General features: G+C 70.9%; 1 long non-coding RNA gene across 2 annotated transcripts in view; it reads right to left on the bottom strand.

The window, feature by feature from the left end:
* Nucleotides 1-24,464, bottom strand: part of LOC146355305 (uncharacterized) — a 219,033-nt gene that overhangs the window by 48,749 nt on the left and 145,820 nt on the right. The window lies entirely within an intron of this gene.

Here is a 24,464-nt window from a genome sequence, read left to right as displayed (position 1 = left end):
TAGCAGGCGCGGCAGAGCGGGACCGATCCGTCCCGCGCTCTCTCCCTGGCAGGCGCGGCAGAGCGGGGACAGATCCGTCCCGCGCTCTCTCCCTGGCAGGCGCGGCAGAGCGGGACCGATCCGTCCCCGCGTCACAGTGGGGACCAATCCGTCCCCGCCGCTCTCTCCCTGACAGGCGCAGCAGAGTGGGACCGATCCGTCCCCGCGTCACAGTGGGGACCAATCCGTCCCCGCCGCTCTCTCCCTAGCAGGCGCGGCAGAGCGGGACCGATCCGTCCCCGCGTCACAGTGGGGACCAATCCGTCCCCGCCGCTCTCTCCCTGGCAGGCGCGGCAGAGCGGGACCGATCCGTCCCCGCGTCACAGTGGGGACCGATCCGTCCCCGCGCTCTCTCCCTGACAGGCGCGTCAGAGCAGGGACCGATCCGTCCCCGCCGCTCTCTCCCTGACAGGCCTGTCAGAGTGGGGACCAATCTGTCCCCGCTTCAGAGCAGGGACCGATCCGTCCCCGCCGCTCTCTCCCTGACAGGCGCGTCAGAGCAGGGAGCGATCCGTCCCCGCGCTCTCTCCCTGACAGGCGCGTCAGAGTGGGGACGGATCCGTCCCCGCGCTCTCTCCCTGACAGGCGCGTCAGAGTGGGGACCGATCCGTCCCCGCGCTCTCTCCCCGACAGGCGCGTCAGAGGGGGGACCGATCCGTCCCCGCGTCAGAGTGGGGACCAATCCGTCCCCGCGCTCTCTCCCTGACAGGCGGGTCAGATTGGGGACCGATCCGTCCCCGCCGCTCTCTCCCTGACAGGCACGTCAGAGTGGGGACCGATCCGTCCCCGCGTCAGAGCAGGGACCGATCCGTCCCCTGCTTTCTCCATGACAGGCGCGTCAGAGCGGGGACCGATCCGTCCCGGCGCTCTCTCCCTGACAGGCGCGTCAGAGCGGGGACCGATCCGTCCCCACCGCTCTCTCCCTGACAGGCGCGTCAGAGCGGGGACCGATCCGTCCCGGCGCTCTCTCCCTGACAGGCGCGTCAGAGCGGGGACCGATCCGTCCCCTGCTTTCTCCCTGACAGGCGCGGCAGAGCGGGGACCGATCCGTCCCCGCCGCTCTCTCCCTGACAGGCGCGGCAGAGTGGGGACCGATCCGTCCCGGCGCTCTCTCCCTGACAGGCGCGTCAGAGCGGGGACCGATCCGTCCCCTGCTTTCTCCCTGACAGGCGCGTCAGAGCGGGGACCGATCCGTCCCCTGCTTTCTCCCTGATAGGCGCGTCAGAGTGGGGACCGATCCGTCCCCGCCGCTCTCTCCCTGACAGGCGCAGCAGAGCAGGGAGCGATCCGTCCCCGCGCTCTCTCCCTGACAGGCGCGTCAGAGTGGGGACCGATCCGTCCCCGCGCTCTCTCCCCGACAGGCGCGTCAGAGTGGGGACCGATCCGTCCCCGCGCTCTCTCCCCGACAGGCGCGTCAGAGGGGGGACCGATCCGTCCCCGCGCTCTCTCCCCGACAGGCGCGTCAGAGGGGGGACCGATCCGTCCCCGCGTCAGAGTGGGGACCAATCCGTCCCCGCGCTCTCTCCCTGACAGGCACGTCAGAGTGGGGACCGATCCGTCCCCGCGTCAGAGCAGGGACCGATCCGTCCCCTGCTTTCTCCCTGACAGGCGCGTCAGAGCGGGGACCGATCCGTCCCCGCGTCAGAGCAGGGACCGATCCGTCCCCTGCTTTCTCCATGACAGGCGCGTCAGAGCGGGGACCGATCCGTCCCCACCGCTCTCTCCCTGACAGGCGCGTCAGAGCGGGGACCGATCCGTCCCGGCGCTCTCTCCCTGACAGGCGCGTCAGAGCGGGGACCGATCCGTCCCCTGCTTTCTCCCTGACAGGCGCGTCAGAGCGGGGACCGATCCGTCCCCTGCTTTCTCCCTGATAGGCGCGGCAGACCGGGAACCGATCCGTCCCCTGCTTTCTCCATGACAGGCGCGGCAGAGCGGGGACCGATCCGTCCCCTGCTTTCTCCCTGACAGGCGCGTCAGAGCGGGGACCGATCCGTCCCCTGCTTTCTCCCTGACAGGCGCGTCAGAGCGGGGACCGATCCGTCCCGCCGCTCTCTCCCTGACAGGCGCGGCAGAGTGGGGACCGATCCGTCCCGGCGCTCTCTCCCTGACAGGCGCGTCAGAGCGGGGACCGATCCGTCCCCTGCTTTCTCCCTGACAGGCGCGTCAGAGCGGGGACCGATCCGTCCCCTGCATTCTCCCTGATAGGCGCGGCAGACCGGGAACCGATCCGTCCCCTGCTTTCTCCATGACAGGCGCGGCAGAGCGGGGACCGATCCGTCCCCGCCGCTCTCTCCCTGACAGGCGCGTCAGAGCGGGGACCGATCCGTCCCCTGCTTTCTCCCTGACAGGCGCGGCAGAGCGGGAACCGATCCGTCCCCGCCGCTCTCTCCCTGACAGGCGCGGCAGAGCGGGGACCGATCCGTCCCCGCCGCTCTCTCCCTGACAGGCGCGGCAGAGCGGGGACCGATCCGTCCCCGCCGCTCTCTCCCTGACAGGCGCGGCAGAGCGGGGACCGATCCGTCCCGCCGCTCTCTCCCTGACAGGCGCGTCAGAGTGGGGACCGATCCGTCCCCGCTGCTCTCTCCCTGACAGGCGCGTCAGAGTGGGGACCGATCCGTCCCCGCCGCTATCTCCCTGACAGGTGCGGCAGAGCGGGGACCGATCCGTCCCAGCGTCAGAGTGGGGACCAATCCGTCCCCGCCGCTCTCTCCCTGACAGGCGCAGCAGAGCAGGGACCGATCCGTCCCCGCGCTCTCTCCCCGACAGGCGCGTCAGAGTGGGGACCGATCCGTCCCCGCGCTCTCTCCCTGACAGGCGCGTCAGAGTGGGGACCGATCCGTCCCCGCGCTCTCTCCCCGACAGGCGCGTCAGAGCGGGGACCGATCCGTCCCCGCGCTCTCTCCCTGACAGGCGCGTCAGAGTGGGGACCGATCCGACCCCGCGTCAGAGCAGGGACCGATCCGTCCCCGCCGCTCTCTCCCTGACAGGCGCGTCAGAGCGGGGACCGATCCGTCCCCTGCATTCTCCCTGATAGGCGCGGCAGACCGGGAACCGATCCGTCCCCTGCTTTCTCCATGACAGGCGCGGCAGAGCGGGGACCGATCCGTCCCCGCCGCTCTCTCCCTGACAGGCGCGTCAGAGCGGGGACCGATCCGTCCCCTGCTTTCTCCCTGACAGGCGCGGCAGAGCGGGAACCGATCCGTCCCCTGCTTTCTCCATGACAGGCGCGGCAGAGCGGGGACCGATCCGTCCCCGCCGCTCTCTCCCTGACAGGCGCGTCAGAGCGGGGACCGATCCGTCCCCTGCTTTCTCCCTGACAGGCGCGGCAGAGCGGGAACCGATCCGTCCCCGCCGCTCTCTCCCTGACAGGCGCGGCAGAGCGGGGACCGATCCGTCCCCGCCGCTCTCTCCCTGACAGGCGCGGCAGAGCGGGGACCGATCCGTCCCCGCCGCTCTCTCCCTGACAGGCGCGGCAGAGCGGGGACCGATCCGTCCCGCCGCTCTCTCCCTGACAGGCGCGTCAGAGTGGGGACCGATCCGTCCCCGCTGCTCTCTCCCTGACAGGCGCGTCAGAGTGGGGACCGATCCGTCCCCGCCGCTATCTCCCTGACAGGTGCGGCAGAGCGGGGACCGATCCGTCCCAGCGTCAGAGTGGGGACCAATCCGTCCCCGCCGCTCTCTCCCTGACAGGCGCAGCAGAGCAGGGACCGATCCGTCCCCGCGCTCTCTCCCCGACAGGCGCGTCAGAGTGGGGACCGATCCGTCCCCGCGCTCTCTCCCTGACAGGCGCGTCAGAGTGGGGACCGATCCGTCCCCGCGCTCTCTCCCCGACAGGCGCGTCAGAGCGGGGACCGATCCGTCCCCGCGCTCTCTCCCTGACAGGCGCGTCAGAGTGGGGACCGATCCGACCCCGCGTCAGAGCAGGGACCGATCCGTCCCCGCCGCTCTCTCCCTGACAGGCGCGTCAGAGTGGGGACCGATCCGTCCCCGCGTCAGAGCAGGGACCGATCCGTCCCCGCAGCTCTCTCCCTGACAGGCGCGGCAGAGTGGGGACCGATCCGTCCCCACCGCTCTCTCCCTGACAGGCGCGTCAGAGCGGGGACCGATCCGTCCCCGCCGCTCTCTCCCTGACAGGCGCGGCAGAGCGGGGACCGATCCGTCCCCGCCGCTCTCTCCCTGACAGGCGCGTCAGAGTGGGGACCAATCCGTCCCCGCCTCAGAGCAGGGACCGATCCGTCCCCGCCGCTCTCTCCCTGACAGGCGCGTCAGAGTGGGGACCGATCCGTCCCCGCGTCAGAGCGGGGACCGATCCGTCCCCACCGCTCTCTCCCTGACAGGCGCGTCAGAGTGGGGACCGATCCGTCCCCGCGTCAGAGTGGGGACCAATCCGTCCCCGCCGCTCTCTCCCTGACAGGCGCAGCAGAGCAGGGACCGATCCGTCCCCGCGCTCTCTCCCCGACAGGCGCGTCAGAGTGGGGACCGATCCGTCCCCGCGCTCTCTCCCTGACAGGCGCGTCAGAGTGGGGACCGATCCGTCCCCGCGCTCTCTCCCCGACAGGCGCGTCAGAGTGGGGACCAATCCGTCCCCGCGTCAGAGCGGGGACCGATCCGTCCCCGCGCTCTGTCCCTGACAGGCGCGTCAGAGTGGGGACCAATCCGTCCCCGCGTCAGAGCGGGGACCGATCCGTCCCCGCGCTCTCTCCCTGACAGGCGCGGCAGAGCGGGGACCGATCCGTCCCCGCGTCAGAGCAGGGACCGATCAGTCCCCTGCTTTCTCCCTGACAGGCGGGTCAGATTGGGGACCGATCCGTCCCCGCCGCTCTCTCCCTGACAGGCGCGTCAGAGTGGGGACCGATCCGTCCCCGCGTCAGAGTGGGGACCGATCCATCCCCGCCGCTCTCTCCCTGACAGGCGCAGCAGAGCAGGGACCGATCCGTCCCCGCGCTCTGTCCCTGACAGGCGCGTCAGAGTGGGGACCGATCCGTCCCCGCGTCAGAGTGGGGACCAATCCGTCCCCGCGCTCTCTCCCCGACAGGCGCGTCAGAGTGGGGACCGATCCGTCCCCGCCGCTCTCTCCCTGACAGGCGCGGCAGAGCAGGGACCGATCCGTCCCGGCGCTCTCTCCCTGACAGGCGCGGCAGAGCGGGGACCGATCCGTCCCCGCGCTCTCTCCCTGACAGGCGCGGCAGAGCGGGGACCGATCCGTCCCCGCGCTCTCTCCCTGACAGGCGCGGCAGAGCGGGGACCGATCCGTCCCCGCGTCAGAGTGGGGACCAATCCGTCCCCGCCGCTCTCTCCCTGACAGGCGCGGCAGAGCAGGGACCGATCCGTCCCGGCGCTCTCTCCCTGACAGGCGCGGCAGAGCGGGGACCGATCCGTCCCCGCGCTCTCTCCCTGACAGGCGCGGCAGAGCGGGGACCGATCCGTCCCCGCGCTCTCTCCCTGACAGGCGCGGCAGAGCGGGGACCGATCCGTCCCCGCGTCAGAGCGGGGACCGATCCGTCCCCGCGCTCTCTCCCTGACAGGCGCGGCAGAGCGGGGACCGATCCATCCCCGCGCTCTCTCCCTGACAGGCGCGGCAGAGCGGGGACCGATCCGTCCCTGCGTCAGAGCGGGGACCGATCCGTCCCGGCGCTCTCTCCCTGACAGGCGCGGCAGAGCGGGGACCAATCCGTCCCCGCGTCAGAGCAGGGACCGATCCGTCCCCGCCGCTCTCTCCCTGACAGGCGCGTCAGAGTGGGGACCAATCCGTCCCCGCGTCAGAGCGGGGACCGATCCGTCCCCGCCGCTCTCTCCCTGACAGGCGCGTCAGAGTGGGGACCGATCCGTCCCCGCGCTCTCTCCCTGACAGGCGCGGCAGAGCGGGGACCAATCCGTCCCCGCGTCAGAGCAGGGACCGATCCGTCCCAGCCGCTCTCTCCCTGACAGGCACGTCAGAGTGGGGACCGATCCGTCCCCGCGTCAGAGCAGGGACCGATCCGTCCCCTGCTTTCTCCCTGACAGGCGGGTCAGATTGGGGACCGATCCGTCCCCGCCGCTCTCTCCCTGACAGGCACGTCAGAGTGGGGACCGATCCGTCCCCGCGTCAGAGCAGGGACCGATCCGTCTCCTGCTTTCTCCCTGACAGGCGCGTCAGAGCGGGGACCGATCCGTCCCCGCCGCTCTCTCCCTGACAGGCGCGTCAGAGCGGGGACCGATCCGTCCCCTGCTTTCTCCCTGACAGGCGCGTCAGAGCAGGGACCGATCCGTCCCCTGCTTTCTCCCTGACAGGCGCGGCAGAGCGGGGACCGATCCGTCCCCTGCTTTCTCCCTGACAGGCGCGGCAGAGTGGGGACCGATCCGTCCCCGCGTCAGAGCAGGGACCGATCCGTCCCCTGCTTTCTCCCTGACAGGCGCGTCAGAGCGGGGACCGATCCGTCCCCGCCGCTCTCTCCCTGACAGGCGCGGCAGAGCGGGGACCGATCCGTCCCCGCCGCTCTCTCCCTGACAGGCGCGGCAGAGCGGGGACCGATCCGTCCCCGCCGCTCTCTCCCTGACAGGCGCGGCAGAGTGGGGACCGATCCGTCCCCGCGCTCTCTCCCTGACAGGCGCGGCAGAGTGGGGACCGATCCGTCCCCGCGCTCTCTCCCTGACAGGCGCGTCAGAGTGGGGACCGATCCGTCCCCGCGCTCTCTCCCCGACAGGCGCGTCAGAGTGGGGACCAATCCGTCCCCGCGTCAGAGCGGGGACCGATCCGTCCCCACGCTCTGTCCCTGACAGGCGCGTCAGAGTGGGGACCGATCCGTCCCCGCGTCAGAGTGGGGACCAATCCGTCCCCGCGCTCTCTCCCCGACAGGCGCGTCAGAGTGGGGACCAATCCGTCCCCGCGTCAGAGTGGGGACCAATCCTTCCCCGCCGCTCTCTCCCTGACAGGCGCGGCAGAGCAGGGACCGATCCGTCCCCGCGCTCTCTCCCTGACAGGCGCGTCAGAGTGGGGACCTATCCGTCCCCGCGCTTTCTCCCTGACAGGCGCGTCAGAGCGGGGACCGATCCGTCCCGGCGCTCTCTCCCTGACAGGCGCGGCAGAGCGGGGACCGATCCGTCCCGGCGCTCTCTCCCTGACAGGCGCGGCAGAGCGGGGACCGATCCGTCCCGGCGCTCTCTCCCTGACAGGCGCGTCAGAGTGGGGACCGATCCGTCCCGGCGCTCTCTCCCTGACAGGCGCGGCAGAGCGGGGACCGATCCGTCCCCGCGCTCTCTCCCTGACAGGCGCGTCAGAGCGGGGACCGATCCGTCCCCGCGCTCTCTCCCTGACAGGCGCGTCAGAGCGGGGACCGATCCGTCCCCGCGCTCTCTCCCTGACAGACGCGGCAGAGCGGGGACCGATCCGTCCCCGCGCTCTCTCCCTGACAGGCGCGGCAGAGCGGGGACCGATCCGTCCCTGCGTCAGAGCGGGGACCGATCCGTCCCGGCGCTCTCTCCCTGACAGGCGCGGCAGAGCGGGGACCGATCCGTCCCCGCGCTCTCTCCCTGACAGACGCGTCAGAGCGGGGACCGATCCGTCCCCGCGCTCTCTCCCTGACAGACGCGGCAGAGCGGGGACCGATCCGTCCCTGCGCTCTCTCCCTGACAGACGCGGCAGAGCGGGGACCGATCCGTCCCCGCGCTCTCTCCCTGACAGGCGCGGCAGAGCGGGGACCGATCCGTCCCCGCGCTCTCTCCCTGACAGGCGCGGCAGAGCGGGGACCGATCCGTCCCTGCGTCAGAGCGGGGACCGATCCGTCCCCGCGCTCTCTCCCTGACAGGCGCGGCAGAGCGGGGACCGATCCGTCCCCGCGTCAGAGCAGGGACCGATCAGTCCCCTGCTTTCTCCCTGACAGGCGGGTCAGATTGGGGACCGATCCGTCCCCGCCGCTCTCTCCCTGACAGGCGCGTCAGAGTGGGGACCGATCCGTCCCCGCGTCAGAGTGGGGACCGATCCATCCCCGCCGCTCTCTCCCTGACAGGCGCAGCAGAGCAGGGACCGATCCGTCCCCGCGCTCTGTCCCTGACAGGCGCGTCAGAGTGGGGACCGATCCGTCCCCGCGTCAGAGTGGGGACCAATCCGTCCCCGCGCTCTCTCCCCGACAGGCGCGTCAGAGTGGGGACCAATCCGTCCCCGCGTCAGAGTGGGGACCAATCCGTCCCCGCCGCTCTCTCCCTGACAGGCGCGGCAGAGCAGGGACCGATCCGTCCCGGCGCTCTCTCCCTGACAGGCGCGGCAGAGCGGGGACCGATCCGTCCCCGCGCTCTCTCCCTGACAGGCGCGGCAGAGCGGGGACCGATCCGTCCCCGCGCTCTCTCCCTGACAGGCGCGGCAGAGCGGGGACCGATCCGTCCCCGCGTCAGAGCGGGGACCGATCCGTCCCCGCGCTCTCTCCCTGACAGGCGCGGCAGAGCGGGGACCGATCCATCCCCGCGCTCTCTCCCTGACAGGCGCGGCAGAGCGGGGACCGATCCGTCCCTGCGTCAGAGCGGGGACCGATCCGTCCCGGCGCTCTCTCCCTGACAGGCGCGGCAGAGTGGGGACCAATCCGTCCCCGCGTCAGAGCAGGGACCGATCCGTCCCCGCGCTCTCTCCCTGACAGGCGCGTCAGAGTGGGGACCAATCCGTCCCCGCGTCAGAGCGGGGACCGATCCGTCCCCGCCGCTCTCTCCCTGACAGGCGCGTCAGAGTGGGGACCGATCCGTCCCCGCGCTCTCTCCCTGACAGGCGCGGCAGAGCGGGGACCAATCCGTCCCCGCGTCAGAGCAGGGACCGATCCGTCCCAGCCGCTCTCTCCCTGACAGGCACGTCAGAGTGGGGACCGATCCGTCCCCGCGTCAGAGCAGGGACCGATCCGTCCCCTGCTTTCTCCCTGACAGGCGGGTCAGATTGGGGACCGATCCGTCCCCGCCGCTCTCTCCCTGACAGGCACGTCAGAGTGGGGACCGATCCGTCCCCGCGTCAGAGCAGGGACCGATCCGTCTCCTGCTTTCTCCCTGACAGGCGCGTCAGAGCGGGGACCGATCCGTCCCCGCCGCTCTCTCCCTGACAGGCGCGTCAGAGCGGGGACCGATCCGTCCCCTGCTTTCTCCCTGACAGGCGCGTCAGAGCAGGGACCGATCCGTCCCCTGCTTTCTCCCTGACAGGCGCGGCAGAGTGGGGACCGATCCGTCCCCGCGTCAGAGCAGGGACCGATCCGTCCCCTGCTTTCTCCCTGACAGGCGCGTCAGAGCGGGGACCGATCCGTCCCCGCCGCTCTCTCCCTGACAGGCGCGGCAGAGCGGGGACCGATCCGTCCCCGCCGCTCTCTCCCTGACAGGCGCGGCAGAGCGGGGACCGATCCGTCCCCGCCGCTCTCTCCCTGACAGGCGCGGCAGAGTGGGGACCGATCCGTCCCCGCGCTCTCTCCCTGACAGGCGCGTCAGAGTGGGGACCGATCCGTCCCCACGCTCTCTCCCTGACAGGCGCGTCAGAGTGGGGACCGATCCGTCCCCGCGCTCTCTCCCTGACAGGCTCGTCAGAGTGGGGACCGATCCGTCCCCGCGCTCTCTCCCTGACAGGCGCGTCAGAGTGGGGACCGATCCGTCCCCGCGCTCTCTCCCTGACAGGCTCGTCAGAGTGGGGACCGATCCGTCCCCGCGCTCTCTCCCTGACAGGCTCGTCAGAGTGGGGACCGATCCGTCCCCGCGTCAGAGCAGGGACCGATCCGTCCCCTGCTTTCTCCCTGACAGGCGCGTCAGAGCGGGGACCGATCCGTCCCCGCCGCTCTCTCCCTGACAGGCGCGGCAGAGCGGGGACCGATCCGTCCCCGCCGCTCTCTCCCTGACAGGCGCGGCAGAGCGGGGACCGATCCGTCCCCGCCGCTCTCTCCCTGACAGGCGCAGCAGAGCAGGGACCGATCCGTCCCCGCGCTCTCTCCCTGACAGGCGCGTCAGAGTGGGGACCGATCCGTCCCCTCCGCTCTCTCCCTGACAGGCACATCAGAGTGGGGACCGATCCGTCCCCGCGCTCTCTCCCTGACAGGCGCGTCAGAGTGGGGACCGATCCGTCCCCGCACTCTCTCCCCGACAAGCGCGTCAGAGTGGGGACCAATCCGTCCCTGCGTCAGACCGGGGACCGATCCGTCCCCGCCGCTCTCTCCCTGACAGGCGCAGCAGAGCAGGGACCGATCCGTCCCCGCGCTCTCTCCCTGACAGGCGCGTCAGAGGGGGAACCGATCCGTCCCCGCCGCTCTCTCCCTGACAGGCGCAGCAGAGCGGGGACCGATCCGTCCCCGCGCTCTCTCCCTGACAGGCGCGGCAGAGCGGGGACCGATCCGTCCCCGCGTCAGAGCGGGGACCGATCCGTCCCCGCGCTCTCTCCCTGACAGGCGCGGCAGAGCGGGGACCGATCCGTCCCTGCGTCAGAGCGGGGACCGATCCGTCCCGGCGCTCTCTCCCTGACAGGCGCGGCAGAGCGGGGACCAATCCGTCCCCGCGTCAGAGCAGGGACCGATCCGTCCCCGCCGCTCTCTCCCTGACAGGCGCGTCAGAGTGGGGACCAATCCGTCCCCGCGTCAGAGCGGGGACCGATCCGTACCCGCCGCTCTCTCCCTGACAGGCGCGTCAGAGTGGGGACCGATCCGTCCCCGCGCTCTCTCCCTGACAGGCGCGGCAGAGCGGGGACCAATCCGTCCCCGCGTCAGAGCAGGGACCGATCCGTCCCCGCCGCTCTCTCCCTGACAGGCACGTCAGAGTGGGGACCGATCCGTCCCCGCGTCAGAGCAGGGACCGATCCGTCCCCTGCTTTCTCCCTGACAGGCGGGTCAGATTGGGGACCGATCCGTCCCCGCCGCTCTCTCCCTGACAGGCACGTCAGAGTGGGGACCGATCCGTCCCCGCGTCAGAGCAGGGACCGATCCGTCTCCTGCTTTCTCCCTGACAGGCGCGTCAGAGCGGGGACCGATCCGTCCCCGCCGCTCTCTCCCTGACAGGCGCGTCAGAGCGGGGACCGATCCGTCCCCTGCTTTCTCCCTGACAGGCGCGTCAGAGCAGGGACCGATCCGTCCCCTGCTTTCTCCCTGACAGGCGCGGCAGAGCGGGGACCGATCCGTCCCCTGCTTTCTCCCTGACAGGCGCGTCAGAGCGGGGACCGATCCGTCCCCGCCGCTCTCTCCCTGACAGGCGCGGCAGAGCGGGGACCGATCCGTCCCCGCCGCTCTCTCCCTGACAGGCGCGGCAGAGCGGGGACCGATCCGTCCCCGCCGCTCTCTCCCTGACAGGCGCGGCAGAGTGGGGACCGATCCGTCCCCGCGCTCTCTCCCTGACAGGCGCGTCAGAGTGGGGACCGATCCGTCCCCACGCTCTCTCCCTGACAGGCGCGTCAGAGTGGGGACCGATCCGTCCCCGCGCTCTCTCCCTGACAGGCTCGTCAGAGTGGGGACCGATCCGTCCCCGCGCTCTCTCCCTGACAGGCCTGTCAGAGTGGGGACCAATCTGTCCCCGCTTTAGAGCAGGGACCGATCCGTCCCCGCCGCTCTCTCCCTGACAGGCGCAGCAGAGCAGGGACCGATCCGTCCCCGCGCTCTCTCCCTGACAGGCGCGTCAGAGTGGGGAGCGATCCGTCCCCTCCGCTCTCTCCCTGACAGGCACGTCAGAGTGGGGACCGATCCGTCCCCGCGCTCTCTCCCTGACAGGCGCGTCAGAGTGGGGACCGATCCGTCCCCGCACTCTCTCCCCGACAAGCGCGTCAGAGTGGGGACCAATCCGTCCCTGCGTCAGACCGGGGACCGATCCGTCCCCGCCGCTCTCTCCCTGACAGGCGCAGCAGAGCAGGGACCGATCCGTCCCCGCGCTCTCTCCCTGACAGGCGCGTCAGAGGGGGGACCGATCCGTCCCCGCGTCAGAGTGGGGACCAATCCGTCCCCGCCGCTCTCTCCCTGACAGGCGCGTCAGAGTGGGGACCAGTCCGTCCCCGCGTCAGAGCAGGGACCGATCCGTCCCCGCCGCTCTCTCCCTGACAGGCGCGTCAGAGTGGGGACCAATCCGTCCCCGCGTCAGAGCAGGGACCGATCCGTCCCCGCCGCTTTCTCCCTGACAGGCACGTCAGAGTGGGGACCGATCCGTCCCCGCCGCTCTCTCCCTGACAGGCACGTCAGAGTGGGGACCGATCCGTCCCCGCGTCAGAGCAGGGACCGATCCGTCCCCTGCTTTCTCCCTGACAGGCGCGGCAGAGCGGGGACCGATCCGTCTCCGCGTCAGAGCAGGGACCGATCCGTCCCCGCCGCTCTCTCCCTGACAGGCACGTCAGAGTGGGGACCGATCCGTCCCCGCGTCAGAGCAGGGACCGATCCGTCCCCTGCTTTCTCGCTGACAGGCGCGTCAGAGCGGGGACCGATCCGTCCCCGCGCTCTCTCCCTCACAGGCGCGTCAGAGCGGGGACCGATCCGTCTCCTGCTTTCTCCCTGACAGGCGCGTCAGAGCGGGGACCGATCCGTCCCCTGCTTTCTCCCTGACAGGCGCGTCAGAGCGGGGACCGATCCGTCCCCGCGCTCTCTCCCTGACAGGCGCGGCAGAGCGGGGACCGATCCGTCCCCGCGCTCTCTCCCTGACAGGCGCGGCAGAGCGGGGACCGATCCGTCCCCGCGTCAGAGCAGGGACCGATCCGTCCCCGCCGCTCTCTCCCTGACAGGCGCGTCAGAGTGGGGACCGATCAGTCCCCGCGTCAGAGCAGGGACCGATCCGTCCCCTGCTTTCTCCCTGACAGGCGGGTCAGAGTGGGGACCGATCCGTCCCCTGCTTTCTCCCTGACAGGCGCGGCAGAGCAGGGACCGATCCGTCCCCTGCTTTCTCCCTGACAGGCGGGTCAGAGTGGGGACCGATCCGTCCCCTGCTTTCTCCCTGACAGGCGGGTCAGAGTGGGGACCGATCCGTCCCCTGCTTTCTCCCTGACAGGCGCGGCAGAGCAGGGACCGATCCGTCCCCTGCTTTCTCCCTGACAGGCGGGTCAGAGTGGGGACCGATCCGTCCCCTGCTTTCTCCCTGACAGGCGCGGCAGAGCGGGGACCGATCCGTCCCCGCGCTCAATCCCTGACAGGCGCGGCAGAGCGGGGACCGATCCGTCCCCGCCGCTCTCTCCCTGACAGGCGCGGCAGAGCGGGGACCGATCCGTCCCCTGCTTTCTCCCTGACAGGCGGGTCAGAGCAGGGACCGATCCGTCCCCCGCTTTCTCCCTGACAGGCGCGGCAGAGCGGGGACCGATCCGTCCCCCGCTTTCTCCCTGACAGGCGCGGCAGAGCGGGGACCGATCCGTCCCCCGCTTTCTCCCTGACAGGCGCGTCAGAGTGGAGACCGATCCGTCCCCGCCGCTCTCTCCCTGACAGGCGCGTCAGAGTTGGGACCGATCCGTCCCCGCGTCAGAGTGGGGACCGATCCATCCCCGCCGCTCTCTCCCTGACAGGCGCGTCAGAGTGGGGACCGATCCGTCCCCTGCTTTCTCCCTGACAGGCGCGTCAGAGTGGGGACCGATCCGTCCCCTGCTTTCTCCCTGAGAGGCGCGTCAGAGCGGGGACCGATCCGTCCCCGCGTCAGAGCAGGGACCGATCCGTCCCCCGCTTTCTCCCTGACAGGCGGGTCAGAGTGGGGACCGATCCGTCCCCTGCTTTCTCCCTGACAGGCGCGTCAGAGCGGGGACCGATCCGTCCCCGCGCTCTCTCCCTGACAGGCGCGTCAGAGTTGGGACCGATCCGTCCCCCGCTTTCTCCCTGACAGGCGGGTCAGAGTGGGGACCGATCCGTCCCCCGCTTTCTCCCTGACAGGCGGGTCAGAGCAGGGACCGATCCGTCCCCGCTTTCTCCCTGACAGGCGCGGCAGAGCGGGGACCGATCCGTCCCCGCGCTCTCTCCCTGACAGGCGCGGCAGAGCGGGGACCGATCCGTCCCCGCGTCAGAGCAGGGACCGATCCGTCCCCGCCGCTCTCTCCCTGACAGGCGCGTCAGAGCGGGGACCGATCCGTCCCCGCGTCAGAGCAGGGACCGATCCGTCCCCGCCGCTCTCTCCCTGACAGGCGCGTCAGAGCTGGGACCAATCCGTCCCCCGCTTTCTCCCTGACAGGCGCGGCAGAGCGGGGACCGATCCGTCCCCGCGCTCTCTCCCTGACAGGCGCGGCAGAGCGGGGACCGATCCGTCCCCGCGTCAGAGCAGGGACCGATCCGTCCCCGCCGCTCTCTCCCTGACAGGCGCGGCAGAGCGGGGACCGATCCGTCTCCGCGTCAGAGCAGGGACCGATCCGTCCCCGCCGCTCTCTCCCTGACAGGCGCGTCAGAGCGGGGACCAATCCGTCCCCGCGTCAGAGCAGGGACCGATCCGTCCCCTGCTTTCTCCCTGACAGGCGCGTCAGAGCGGGGACCGATCCGTCCCCTGCTTTCTCCCTGACAGGCGGGTCAGAGTGGGGACCAATCCGTCCCCTGCTTTCTCCCTGACAGGCGCGTCAGAGCGGGGACCGATCCGTCCCCGCGCTCTCTCCCTGACAGGCACGTCAGAGCGGGGACCGATCCGTCCCCGCGCTCTCTCCCTGACAGGCGCGTCAGAGCGGGGACCGATCCGTCCCCGCGCTCTCTCCCTGACAGGCGCGGCAGAGCGGGGACCGATCCGTCCCCGCGCTCTCTCCCTGACAGGCGCGGCAGAGCGGGGACCGATCCGTCCCCGCGTCAGAGCAGGGACCGATCCGTCCCCGCCGCTTTCTCCCTGACAGGCGCGTCAGAGCGGGGACCGATCCGTCCCGGCGCTCTCTCCCTGACAGGCGCGGCAGAGCGGGGACCGATCCGTCCCGGCGCTCTCTCCCTGACAGGCGCGGCAGAGCGGGGACCGATCCGTCCCGGCGCTCTCTCCCTGACAGGCGCGTCAGAGTGGGGACCGATCCGTCCCGGCGCTCTCTCCCTGACAGGCGCGGCAGAGCGGGGACCGATCCGTCCCGGCGCTCTCTCCCTGACAGGCGCGTCAGAGTGGGGACCGATCCGTCCCTGCGCTCTCTCCCTGACAGGCGCGGCAGAGCGGGGACCGATCCGTCCCCGCGCTCTCTCCCTGACAGGCGCGGCAGAGCGGGGACCGATCCGTCCCCGCGCTCTCTCCCTGACAGGCGCGGCAGAGCGGAGACCGATCCGTCCCCGCGCTCTCTCCCTGACAGACGCGGCAGAGCGGGGACCGATCCGTCCCCGCGCTCTCTCCCTGACAGGCGCGTCAGAGCGGGGACCGATCCGTCCCCGCGCTCTCTCCCTGACAGGCGCGTCAGAGCGGGGACCGATCCGTCCCCGCGCTCTCTCCCTGACAGACGCGGCAGAGCGGGGACCGATCCGTCCCCGCGCTCTCTCCCTGACAGGCGCGGCAGAGCGGGGACCGATCCGTCCCTGCGTCAGAGCGGGGACCGATCCGTCCCGGCGCTCTCTCCCTGACAGGCGCGGCAGAGCGGGGACCGATCCGTCCCCGCGCTCTCTCCCTGACAGGCGCGGCAGAGCGGGGACCGATCCGTCCCCGCGTCAGAGCAGGGACCGATCAGTCCCCTGCTTTCTCCCTGACAGGCGGGTCAGATTGGGGACCGATCCGTCCCCGCCGCTCTCTCCCTGACAGGCGCGTCAGAGTGGGGACCGATCCGTCCCCGCGTCAGAGTGGGGACCGATCCATCCCAGCCGCTCTCTCCCTGACAGGCGCAGCAGAGCAGGGACCGATCCGTCCCCGCGCTCTGTCCCTGACAGGCGCGTCAGAGTGGGGACCGATCCGTCCCCGCGTCAGAGTGGGGACCAATCCGTCCCCGCGCTCTCTCCCCGACAGGCGCGTCAGAGTGGGGACCAATCCGTCCCCGCGTCAGAGTGGGGACCAATCCGTCCCCGCCGCTCTCTCCCTGACAGGCGCGGCAGAGCAGGGACCGATCCGTCCCCGCGCTCTCTCCCTGACAGGCGCGTCAGAATGGGGACCGATCCGTCCCCGCGCTTTCTCCCTGACAGGCGCGTCAGAGCGGGGACCGATCCGTCCCGGCGCTCTCTCCCTGACAGGCGCGGCAGAGCGGGGACCGATCCGTCCCCGCGCTCTCTCCCTGACAGGCGCGGCAGAGCGGGGACCGATCCGTCCCCGCGCTCTCTCCCTGACAGGCGCGGCAGAGCGGGGACCGATCCGTCCCCGCGTCAGAGCGGGGACCGATCCGTCCCCGCGCTCTCTCCCTGACAGGCGCGGCAGAGCGGGGACCGATCCATCCCCGCGCTCTCTCCCTGACAGGCGCGGCAGAGCGGGGACCGATCCGTCCCTGCGTCAGAGCGGGGACCGATCCGTCCCGGCGCTCTCTCTCTGACAGGCGCGGCAGAGCGGGGACCAATCCGTCCCCGCGTCAGAGCAGGGACCGATCCGTCCCCGCCGCTCTCTCCCTGACAGGCGCGTCAGAGTGGGGACCAATCCGTCCCCGCGTCAGAGCGGGGACCGATCCGTCCCCGCCGCTCTCTCCCTGACAGGCGCGTCAGAGTGGGGACCGATCCGTCCCCGCTCTCTCTCCCTGACAGGCGCGGCAGAGCGGGGACCAATCCGTCCCCGCGTCAGAGCAGGGACCGATCCGTCCCCGCCGCTCTCTCCCTGACAGACACGTCAGAGTGGGGACCGATCCGTCCCCGCGTCAGAGCAGGGACCGATCCGTCCCCTGCTTTCTCCCTGACAGGCGGGTCAGATTGGGGACCGATCCGTCCCCGCCGCTCTCTCCCTGACAGGCACGTCAGAGTGGGGACCGATCCGTCCCCGCGTCAGAGCAGGGACCGATCCGTCTCCTGCTTTCTCCCTGACAGGCGCGTCAGAGCGGGGACCGATCCGTCCCCGCCACTCTCTCCCTGACAGGCGCGTCAGAGCGGGGACCGATCCGTCCCCTGCTTTCTCCCTGACAGGCGCGTCAGAGCAGGGACCGATCCGTCCCCTGCTTTCTCCCTGACAGGCGCGGCAGAGCGGGGACCGATCCGTCCCCTGCTTTCTCCCTGACAGGCGCGGCAGAGTGGGGACCGATCCGTCCCCGCGTCAGAGCAGGGACCGATCCGTCCCCTGCTTTCTCCCTGACAGGCGCGTCAGAGCGGGGACCGATCCGTCCCCGCGTCAGAGCGGGGACCGATCCGTCCCCACCGCTCTCTCCCTGACAGGCGCGTCAGAGTGGGGACCGATCCGTCCCCGCGTCAGAGTGGGGACCAATCCGTCCCCGCCGCTCTCTCCCTGACAGGCGCAGCAGAGCAGGGACCGATCCGTCCCCGCGCTCTCTCCCCGACAGGCGCGTCAGAGTGGGGACCGATCCGTCCCCGCGCTCTCTCCCTGACAGGCGCGTCAGAGTGGGGACCGATCCGTCCCCGCGCTCTCTCCCCGACAGGCGCGTCAGAGTGGGGACCAATCCGTCCCCGCGTCAGAGCGGGGACCGATCCGTCCCCGCGCTCTGTCCCTGACAGGCGCGTCAGAGTGGGGACCAATCCGTCCCCGCGTCAGAGCGGGGACCGATCCGTCCCCGCGCTCTCTCCCTGACAGGCGCGGCAGAGCGGGGACCGATCCGTCCCCGCGTCAGAGCAGGGACCGATCAGTCCCCTGCTTTCTCCCTGACAGGCGGGTCAGATTGGGGACCGATCCGTCCCCGCCGCTCTCTCCCTGACAGGCGCGTCAGAGTGGGGACCGATCCGTCCCCGCGTCAGAGTGGGGACCGATCCATCCCCGCCGCTCTCTCCCTGACAGGCGCAGCAGAGCAGGGACCGATCCGTCCCCGCGCTCTGTCCCTGACAGGCGCGTCAGAGTGGGGACCGATCCGTCCCCGCGTCAGAGTGGGGACCAATCCGTCCCCGCGCTCTCTCCCCGACAGGCGCGTCAGAGTGGGGACCGATCCGTCCCCGCCGCTCTCTCCCTGACAGGCGCGGCAGAGCAGGGACCGATCCGTCCCGGCGCTCTCTCCCTGACAGGCGCGGCAGAGCGGGGACCGATCCGTCCCCGCGCTCTCTCCCTGACAGGCGCGGCAGAGCGGGGACCGATCCGTCCCCGCGCTCTCTCCCTGACAGGCGCGGCAGAGCGGGGACCGATCCGTCCCCGCGTCAGAGTGGGGACCAATCCGTCCCCGCCGCTCTCTCCCTGACAGGCGCGGCAGAGCAGGGACCGATCCGTCCCGGCGCTCTCTCCCTGACAGGCGCGGCAGAGCGGGGACCGATCCGTCCCCGCGCTCTCTCCCTGACAGGCGCGGCAGAGCGGGGACCGATCCGTCCCCGCGCTCTCTCCCTGACAGGCGCGGCAGAGCGGGGACCGATCCGTCCCCGCGTCAGAGCGGGGACCGATCCGTCCCCGCGCTCTCTCCCTGACAGGCGCGGCAGAGCGGGGACCGATCCATCCCCGCGCTCTCTCCCTGACAGGCGCGGCAGAGCGGGGACCGATCCGTCCCTGCGTCAGAGCGGGGACCGATCCGTCCCGGCGCTCTCTCCCTGACAGGCGCGGCAGAGCGGGGACCAATCCGTCCCCGCGTCAGAGCAGGGACCGATCCGTCCCCGCCGCTCTCTCCCTGACAGGCGCGTCAGAGTGGGGACCAATCCGTCCCCGCGTCAGAGCGGGGACCGATCCGTCCCCGCCGCTCTCTCCCTGACAGGCGCGTCAGAGTGGGGACCGATCCGTCCCCGCGCTCTCTCCCTGACAGGCGCGGCAGAGCGGGGACCAATCCGTCCCCGCGTCAGAGCAGGGACCGATCCGTCCCAGCCGCTCTCTCCCTGACAGGCACGTCAGAGTGGGGACCGATCCGTCCCCGCGTCAGAGCAGGGACCGATCCGTCCCCTGCTTTCTCCCTGACAGGCGGGTCAGATTGGGGACCGATCCGTCCCCGCCGCTCTCTCCCTGACAGGCACGTCAGAGTGGGGACCGATCCGTCCCCGCGTCAGAGCAGGGACCGATCCGTCTCCTGCTTTCTCCCTGACAGGCGCGTCAGAGCGGGGACCGATCCGTCCCCGCCGCTCTCTCCCTGACAGGCGCGTCAGAGCGGGGACCGATCCGTCCCCTGCTTTCTCCCTGACAGGCGCGTCAGAGCAGGGACCGATCCGTCCCCTGCTTTCTCCCTGACAGGCGCGGCAGAGCGGGGACCGATCCGTCCCCTGCTTTCTCCCTGACAGGCGCGGCAGAGTGGGGACCGATCCGTCCCCGCGTCAGAGCAGGGACCGATCCGTCCCCTGCTTTCTCCCTGACAGGCGCGTCAGAGCGGGGACCGATCCGTCCCCGCCGCTCTCTCCCTGACAGGCGCGGCAGAGCGGGGACCGATCCGTCCCCGCCGCTCTCTCCCTGACAGGCGCGGCAGAGCGGGGACCGATCCGTCCCCGCCGCTCTCTCCCTGACAGGCGCGGCAGAGTGGGGACCGATCCGTCCCCGCGCTCTCTCCCTGACAGGCGCGGCAGAGTGGGGACCGATCCGTCCCCGCGCTCTCTCCCTGACAGGCGCGTCAGAGTGGGGACCGATCCGTCCCCGCGCTCTCTCCCCGACAGGCGCGTCAGAGTGGGGACCAATCCGTCCCCGCGTCAGAGCGGGGACCGATCCGTCCCCACGCTCTGTCCCTGACAGGCGCGTCAGAGTGGGGACCGATCCGTCCCCGCGTCAGAGTGGGGACCAATCCGTCCCCGCGCTCTCTCCCCGACAGGCGCGTCAGAGTGGGGACCAATCCGTCCCCGCGTCAGAGTGGGGACCAATCCTTCCCCGCCGCTCTCTCCCTGACAGGCGCGGCAGAGCAGGGACCGATCCGTCCCCGCGCTCTCTCCCTGACAGGCGCGTCAGAGTGGGGACCGATCCGTCCCCACGCTCTCTCCCTGACAGGCGCGTCAGAGTGGGGACCGATCCGTCCCCGCGCTCTCTCCCTGACAGGCTCGTCAGAGTGGGGACCGATCCGTCCCCGCGCTCTCTCCCTGACAGGCCTGTCAGAGTGGGGACCAATCTGTCCCCGCTTTAGAGCAGGGACCGATCCGTCCCCGCCGCTCTCTCCCTGACAGGCGCAGCAGAGCAGGGACCGATCCGTCCCCGCGCTCTCTCCCTGACAGGCGCGTCAGAGTGGGGAGCGATCCGTCCCCTCCGCTCTCTCCCTGACAGGCACGTCAGAGTGGGGACCGATCCGTCCCCGCGCTCTCTCCCTGACAGGCGCGTCAGAGTGGGGACCGATCCGTCCCCGCACTCTCTCCCCGACAAGCGCGTCAGAGTGGGGACCAATCCGTCCCTGCGTCAGACCGGGGACCGATCCGTCCCCGCCGCTCTCTCCCTGACAGGCGCAGCAGAGCAGGGACCGATCCGTCCCCGCGCTCTCTCCCTGACAGGCGCGTCAGAGGGGGGACCGATCCGTCCCCGCGTCAGAGTGGGGACCAATCCGTCCCCGCCGCTCTCTCCCTGACAGGCGCGTCAGAGTGGGGACCAGTCCGTCCCCGCGTCAGAGCAGGGACCGATCCGTCCCCGCCGCTCTCTCCCTGACAGGCGCGTCAGAGTGGGGACCAATCCGTCCCCGCGTCAGAGCAGGGACCGATCCGTCCCCGCCGCTTTCTCCCTGACAGGCACGTCAGAGTGGGGACCGATCCGTCCCCGCCGCTCTCTCCCTGACAGGCACGTCAGAGTGGGGACCGATCCGTCCCCGCGTCAGAGCAGGGACCGATCCGTCCCCTGCTTTCTCCCTGACAGGCGCGGCAGAGCGGGGACCGATCCGTCTCCGCGTCAGAGCAGGGACCGATCCGTCCCCGCCGCTCTCTCCCTGACAGGCACGTCAGAGTGGGGACCGATCCGTCCCCGCGTCAGAGCAGGGACCGATCCGTCCCCTGCTTTCTCGCTGACAGGCGCGTCAGAGCGGGGACCGATCCGTCCCCGCGCTCTCTCCCTCACAGGCGCGTCAGAGCGGGGACCGATCCGTCTCCTGCTTTCTCCCTGACAGGCGCGTCAGAGCGGGGACCGATCCGTCCCCTGCTTTCTCCCTGACAGGCGCGTCAGAGCGGGGACCGATCCGTCCCCGCGCTCTCTCCCTGACAGGCGCGGCAGAGCGGGGACCGATCCGTCCCCGCGCTCTCTCCCTGACAGGCGCGGCAGAGCGGGGACCGATCCGTCCCCGCGTCAGAGCAGGGACCGATCCGTCCCCGCCGCTCTCTCCCTGACAGGCGCGTCAGAGTGGGGACCGATCAGTCCCCGCGTCAGAGCAGGGACCGATCCGTCCCCTGCTTTCTCCCTGACAGGCGGGTCAGAGTGGGGACCGATCCGTCCCCTGCTTTCTCCCTGACAGGCGCGGCAGAGCAGGGACCGATCCGTCCCCTGCTTTCTCCCTGACAGGCGGGTCAGAGTGGGGACCGATCCGTCCCCTGCTTTCTCCCTGACAGGCGGGTCAGAGTGGGGACCGATCCGTCCCCTGCTTTCTCCCTGACAGGCGCGGCAGAGCAGGGACCGATCCGTCCCCTGCTTTCTCCCTGACAGGCGGGTCAGAGTGGGGACCGATCCGTCCCCTGCTTTCTCCCTGACAGGCGCGGCAGAGCGGGGACCGATCCGTCCCCGCGCTCAATCCCTGACAGGCGCGGCAGAGCGGGGACCGATCCGTCCCCGCCGCTCTCTCCCTGACAGGCGCGGCAGAGCGGGGACCGATCCGTCCCCTGCTTTCTCCCTGACAGGCGGGTCAGAGCAGGGACCGATCCGTCCCCCGCTTTCTCCCTGACAGGCGCGGCAGAGCGGGGACCGATCCGTCCCCCGCTTTCTCCCTGACAGGCGCGGCAGAGCGGGGACCGATCCGTCCCCCGCTTTCTCCCTGACAGGCGCGTCAGAGTGGAGACCGATCCGTCCCCGCCGCTCTCTCCCTGACAGGCGCGTCAGAGTTGGGACCGATCCGTCCCCGCGTCAGAGTGGGGACCGATCCATCCCCGCCGCTCTCTCCCTGACAGGCGCGTCAGAGTGGGGACCGATCCGTCCCCTGCTTTCTCCCTGACAGGCGCGTCAGAGTGGGGACCGATCCGTCCCCTGCTTTCTCCCTGAGAGGCGCGTCAGAGCGGGGACCGATCCGTCCCCGCGTCAGAGCAGGGACCGATCCGTCCCCCGCTTTCTCCCTGACAGGCGGGTCAGAGTGGGGACCGATCCGTCCCCTGCTTTCTCCCTGACAGGCGCGTCAGAGCGGGGACCGATCCGTCCCCGCGCTCTCTCCCTGACAGGCGCGTCAGAGTTGGGACCGATCCGTCCCCCGCTTTCTCCCTGACAGGCGGGTCAGAGTGGGGACCGATCCGTCCCCCGCTTTCTCCCTGACAGGCGGGTCAGAGCAGGGACCGATCCGTCCCCGCTTTCTCCCTGACAGGCGCGGCAGAGCGGGGACCGATCCGTCCCCGCGCTCTCTCCCTGACAGGCGCGGCAGAGCGGGGACCGATCCGTCCCCGCGTCAGAGCAGGGACCGATCCGTCCCCGCCGCTCTCTCCCTGACAGGCGCGTCAGAGCGGGGACCGATCCGTCCCCGCGTCAGAGCAGGGACCGATCCGTCCCCGCCGCTCTCTCCCTGACAGGCGCGTCAGAGCTGGGACCAATCCGTCCCCCGCTTTCTCCCTGACAGGCGCGGCAGAGCGGGGACCGATCCGTCCCCGCGCTCTCTCCCTGACAGGCGCGGCAGAGCGGGGACCGATCCGTCCCCGCGTCAGAGCAGGGACCGATCCGTCCCCGCCGCTCTCTCCCTGACAGGCGCGGCAGAGCGGGGACCGATCCGTCTCCGCGTCAGAGCAGGGACCGATCCGTCCCCGCCGCTCTCTCCCTGACAGGCGCGTCAGAGCGGGGACCAATCCGTCCCCGCGTCAGAGCAGGGACCGATCCGTCCCCTGCTTTCTCCCTGACAGGCGCGTCAGAGCGGGGACCGATCCGTCCCCTGCTTTCTCCCTGACAGGCGGGTCAGAGTGGGGACCAATCCGTCCCCTGCTTTCTCCCTGACAGGCGCGTCAGAGCGGGGACCGATCCGTCCCCGCGCTCTCTCCCTGACAGGCACGTCAGAGCGGGGACCGATCCGTCCCCGCGCTCTCTCCCTGACAGGCGCGTCAGAGCGGGGACCGATCCGTCCCCGCGCTCTCTCCCTGACAGGCGCGGCAGAGCGGGGACCGATCCGTCCCCGCGCTCTCTCCCTGACAGGCGCGGCAGAGCGGGGACCGATCCGTCCCCGCGTCAGAGCAGGGACCGATCCGTCCCCGCCGCTTTCTCCCTGACAGGCGCGTCAGAGCGGGGACCGATCCGTCCCGGCGCTCTCTCCCTGACAGGCGCGGCAGAGCGGGGACCGATCCGTCCCGGCGCTCTCTCCCTGACAGGCGCGGCAGAGCGGGGACCGATCCGTCCCGGCGCTCTCTCCCTGACAGGCGCGTCAGAGTGGGGACCGATCCGTCCCGGCGCTCTCTCCCTGACAGGCGCGGCAGAGCGGGGACCGATCCGTCCCGGCGCTCTCTCCCTGACAGGCGCGTCAGAGTGGGGACCGATCCGTCCCTGCGCTCTCTCCCTGACAGGCGCGGCAGAGCGGGGACCGATCCGTCCCCGCGCTCTCTCCCTGACAGGCGCGGCAGAGCGGGGACCGATCCGTCCCCGCGCTCTCTCCCTGACAGGCGCGGCAGAGCGGAGACCGATCCGTCCCCGCGCTCTCTCCCTGACAGACGCGGCAGAGCGGGGACCGATCCGTCCCCGCGCTCTCTCCCTGACAGGCGCGTCAGAGCGGGGACCGATCCGTCCCCGCGCTCTCTCCCTGACAGGCGCGTCAGAGCGGGGACCGATCCGTCCCCGCGCTCTCTCCCTGACAGACGCGGCAGAGCGGGGACCGATCCGTCCCCGCGCTCTCTCCCTGACAGGCGCGGCAGAGCGGGGACCGATCCGTCCCTGCGTCAGAGCGGGGACCGATCCGTCCCGGCGCTCTCTCCCTGACAGGCGCGGCAGAGCGGGGACCGATCCGTCCCCGCGCTCTCTCCCTGACAGGCGCGGCAGAGCGGGGACCGATCCGTCCCCGCGTCAGAGCAGGGACCGATCAGTCCCCTGCTTTCTCCCTGACAGGCGGGTCAGATTGGGGACCTATCCGTCCCCGCCGCTCTCTCCCTGACAGGCGCGTCAGAGTGGGGACCGATCCGTCCCCGCGTCAGAGTGGGGACCGATCCATCCCAGCCGCTCTCTCCCTGACAGGCGCAGCAGAGCAGGGACCGATCCGTCCCCGCGCTCTGTCCCTGACAGGCGCGTCAGAGTGGGGACCGATCCGTCCCCGCGTCAGAGTGGGGACCAATCCGTCCCCGCGCTCTCTCCCCGACAGGCGCGTCAGAGTGGGGACCAATCCGTCCCCGCGTCAGAGTGGGGACCAATCCGTCCCCGCCGCTCTCTCCCTGACAGGCGCGGCAGAGCAGGGACCGATCCGTCCCCGCGCTCTCTCCCTGACAGGCGCGTCAGAATGGGGACCGATCCGTCCCCGCGCTTTC

The sequence above is a fragment of the Heloderma suspectum genome, chromosome 2 (assembly GCF_057233095.1).
Source record: "Heloderma suspectum isolate Gila_16-S chromosome 2, 16-S_ref, whole genome shotgun sequence".
In the NCBI taxonomy this organism is placed as follows: domain Eukaryota; kingdom Metazoa; phylum Chordata; class Lepidosauria; order Squamata; family Helodermatidae; genus Heloderma; species Heloderma suspectum.
Note: the sequence above shows the minus strand (reverse complement) of the source record. Positions and strands in the feature narration are given on the sequence as shown.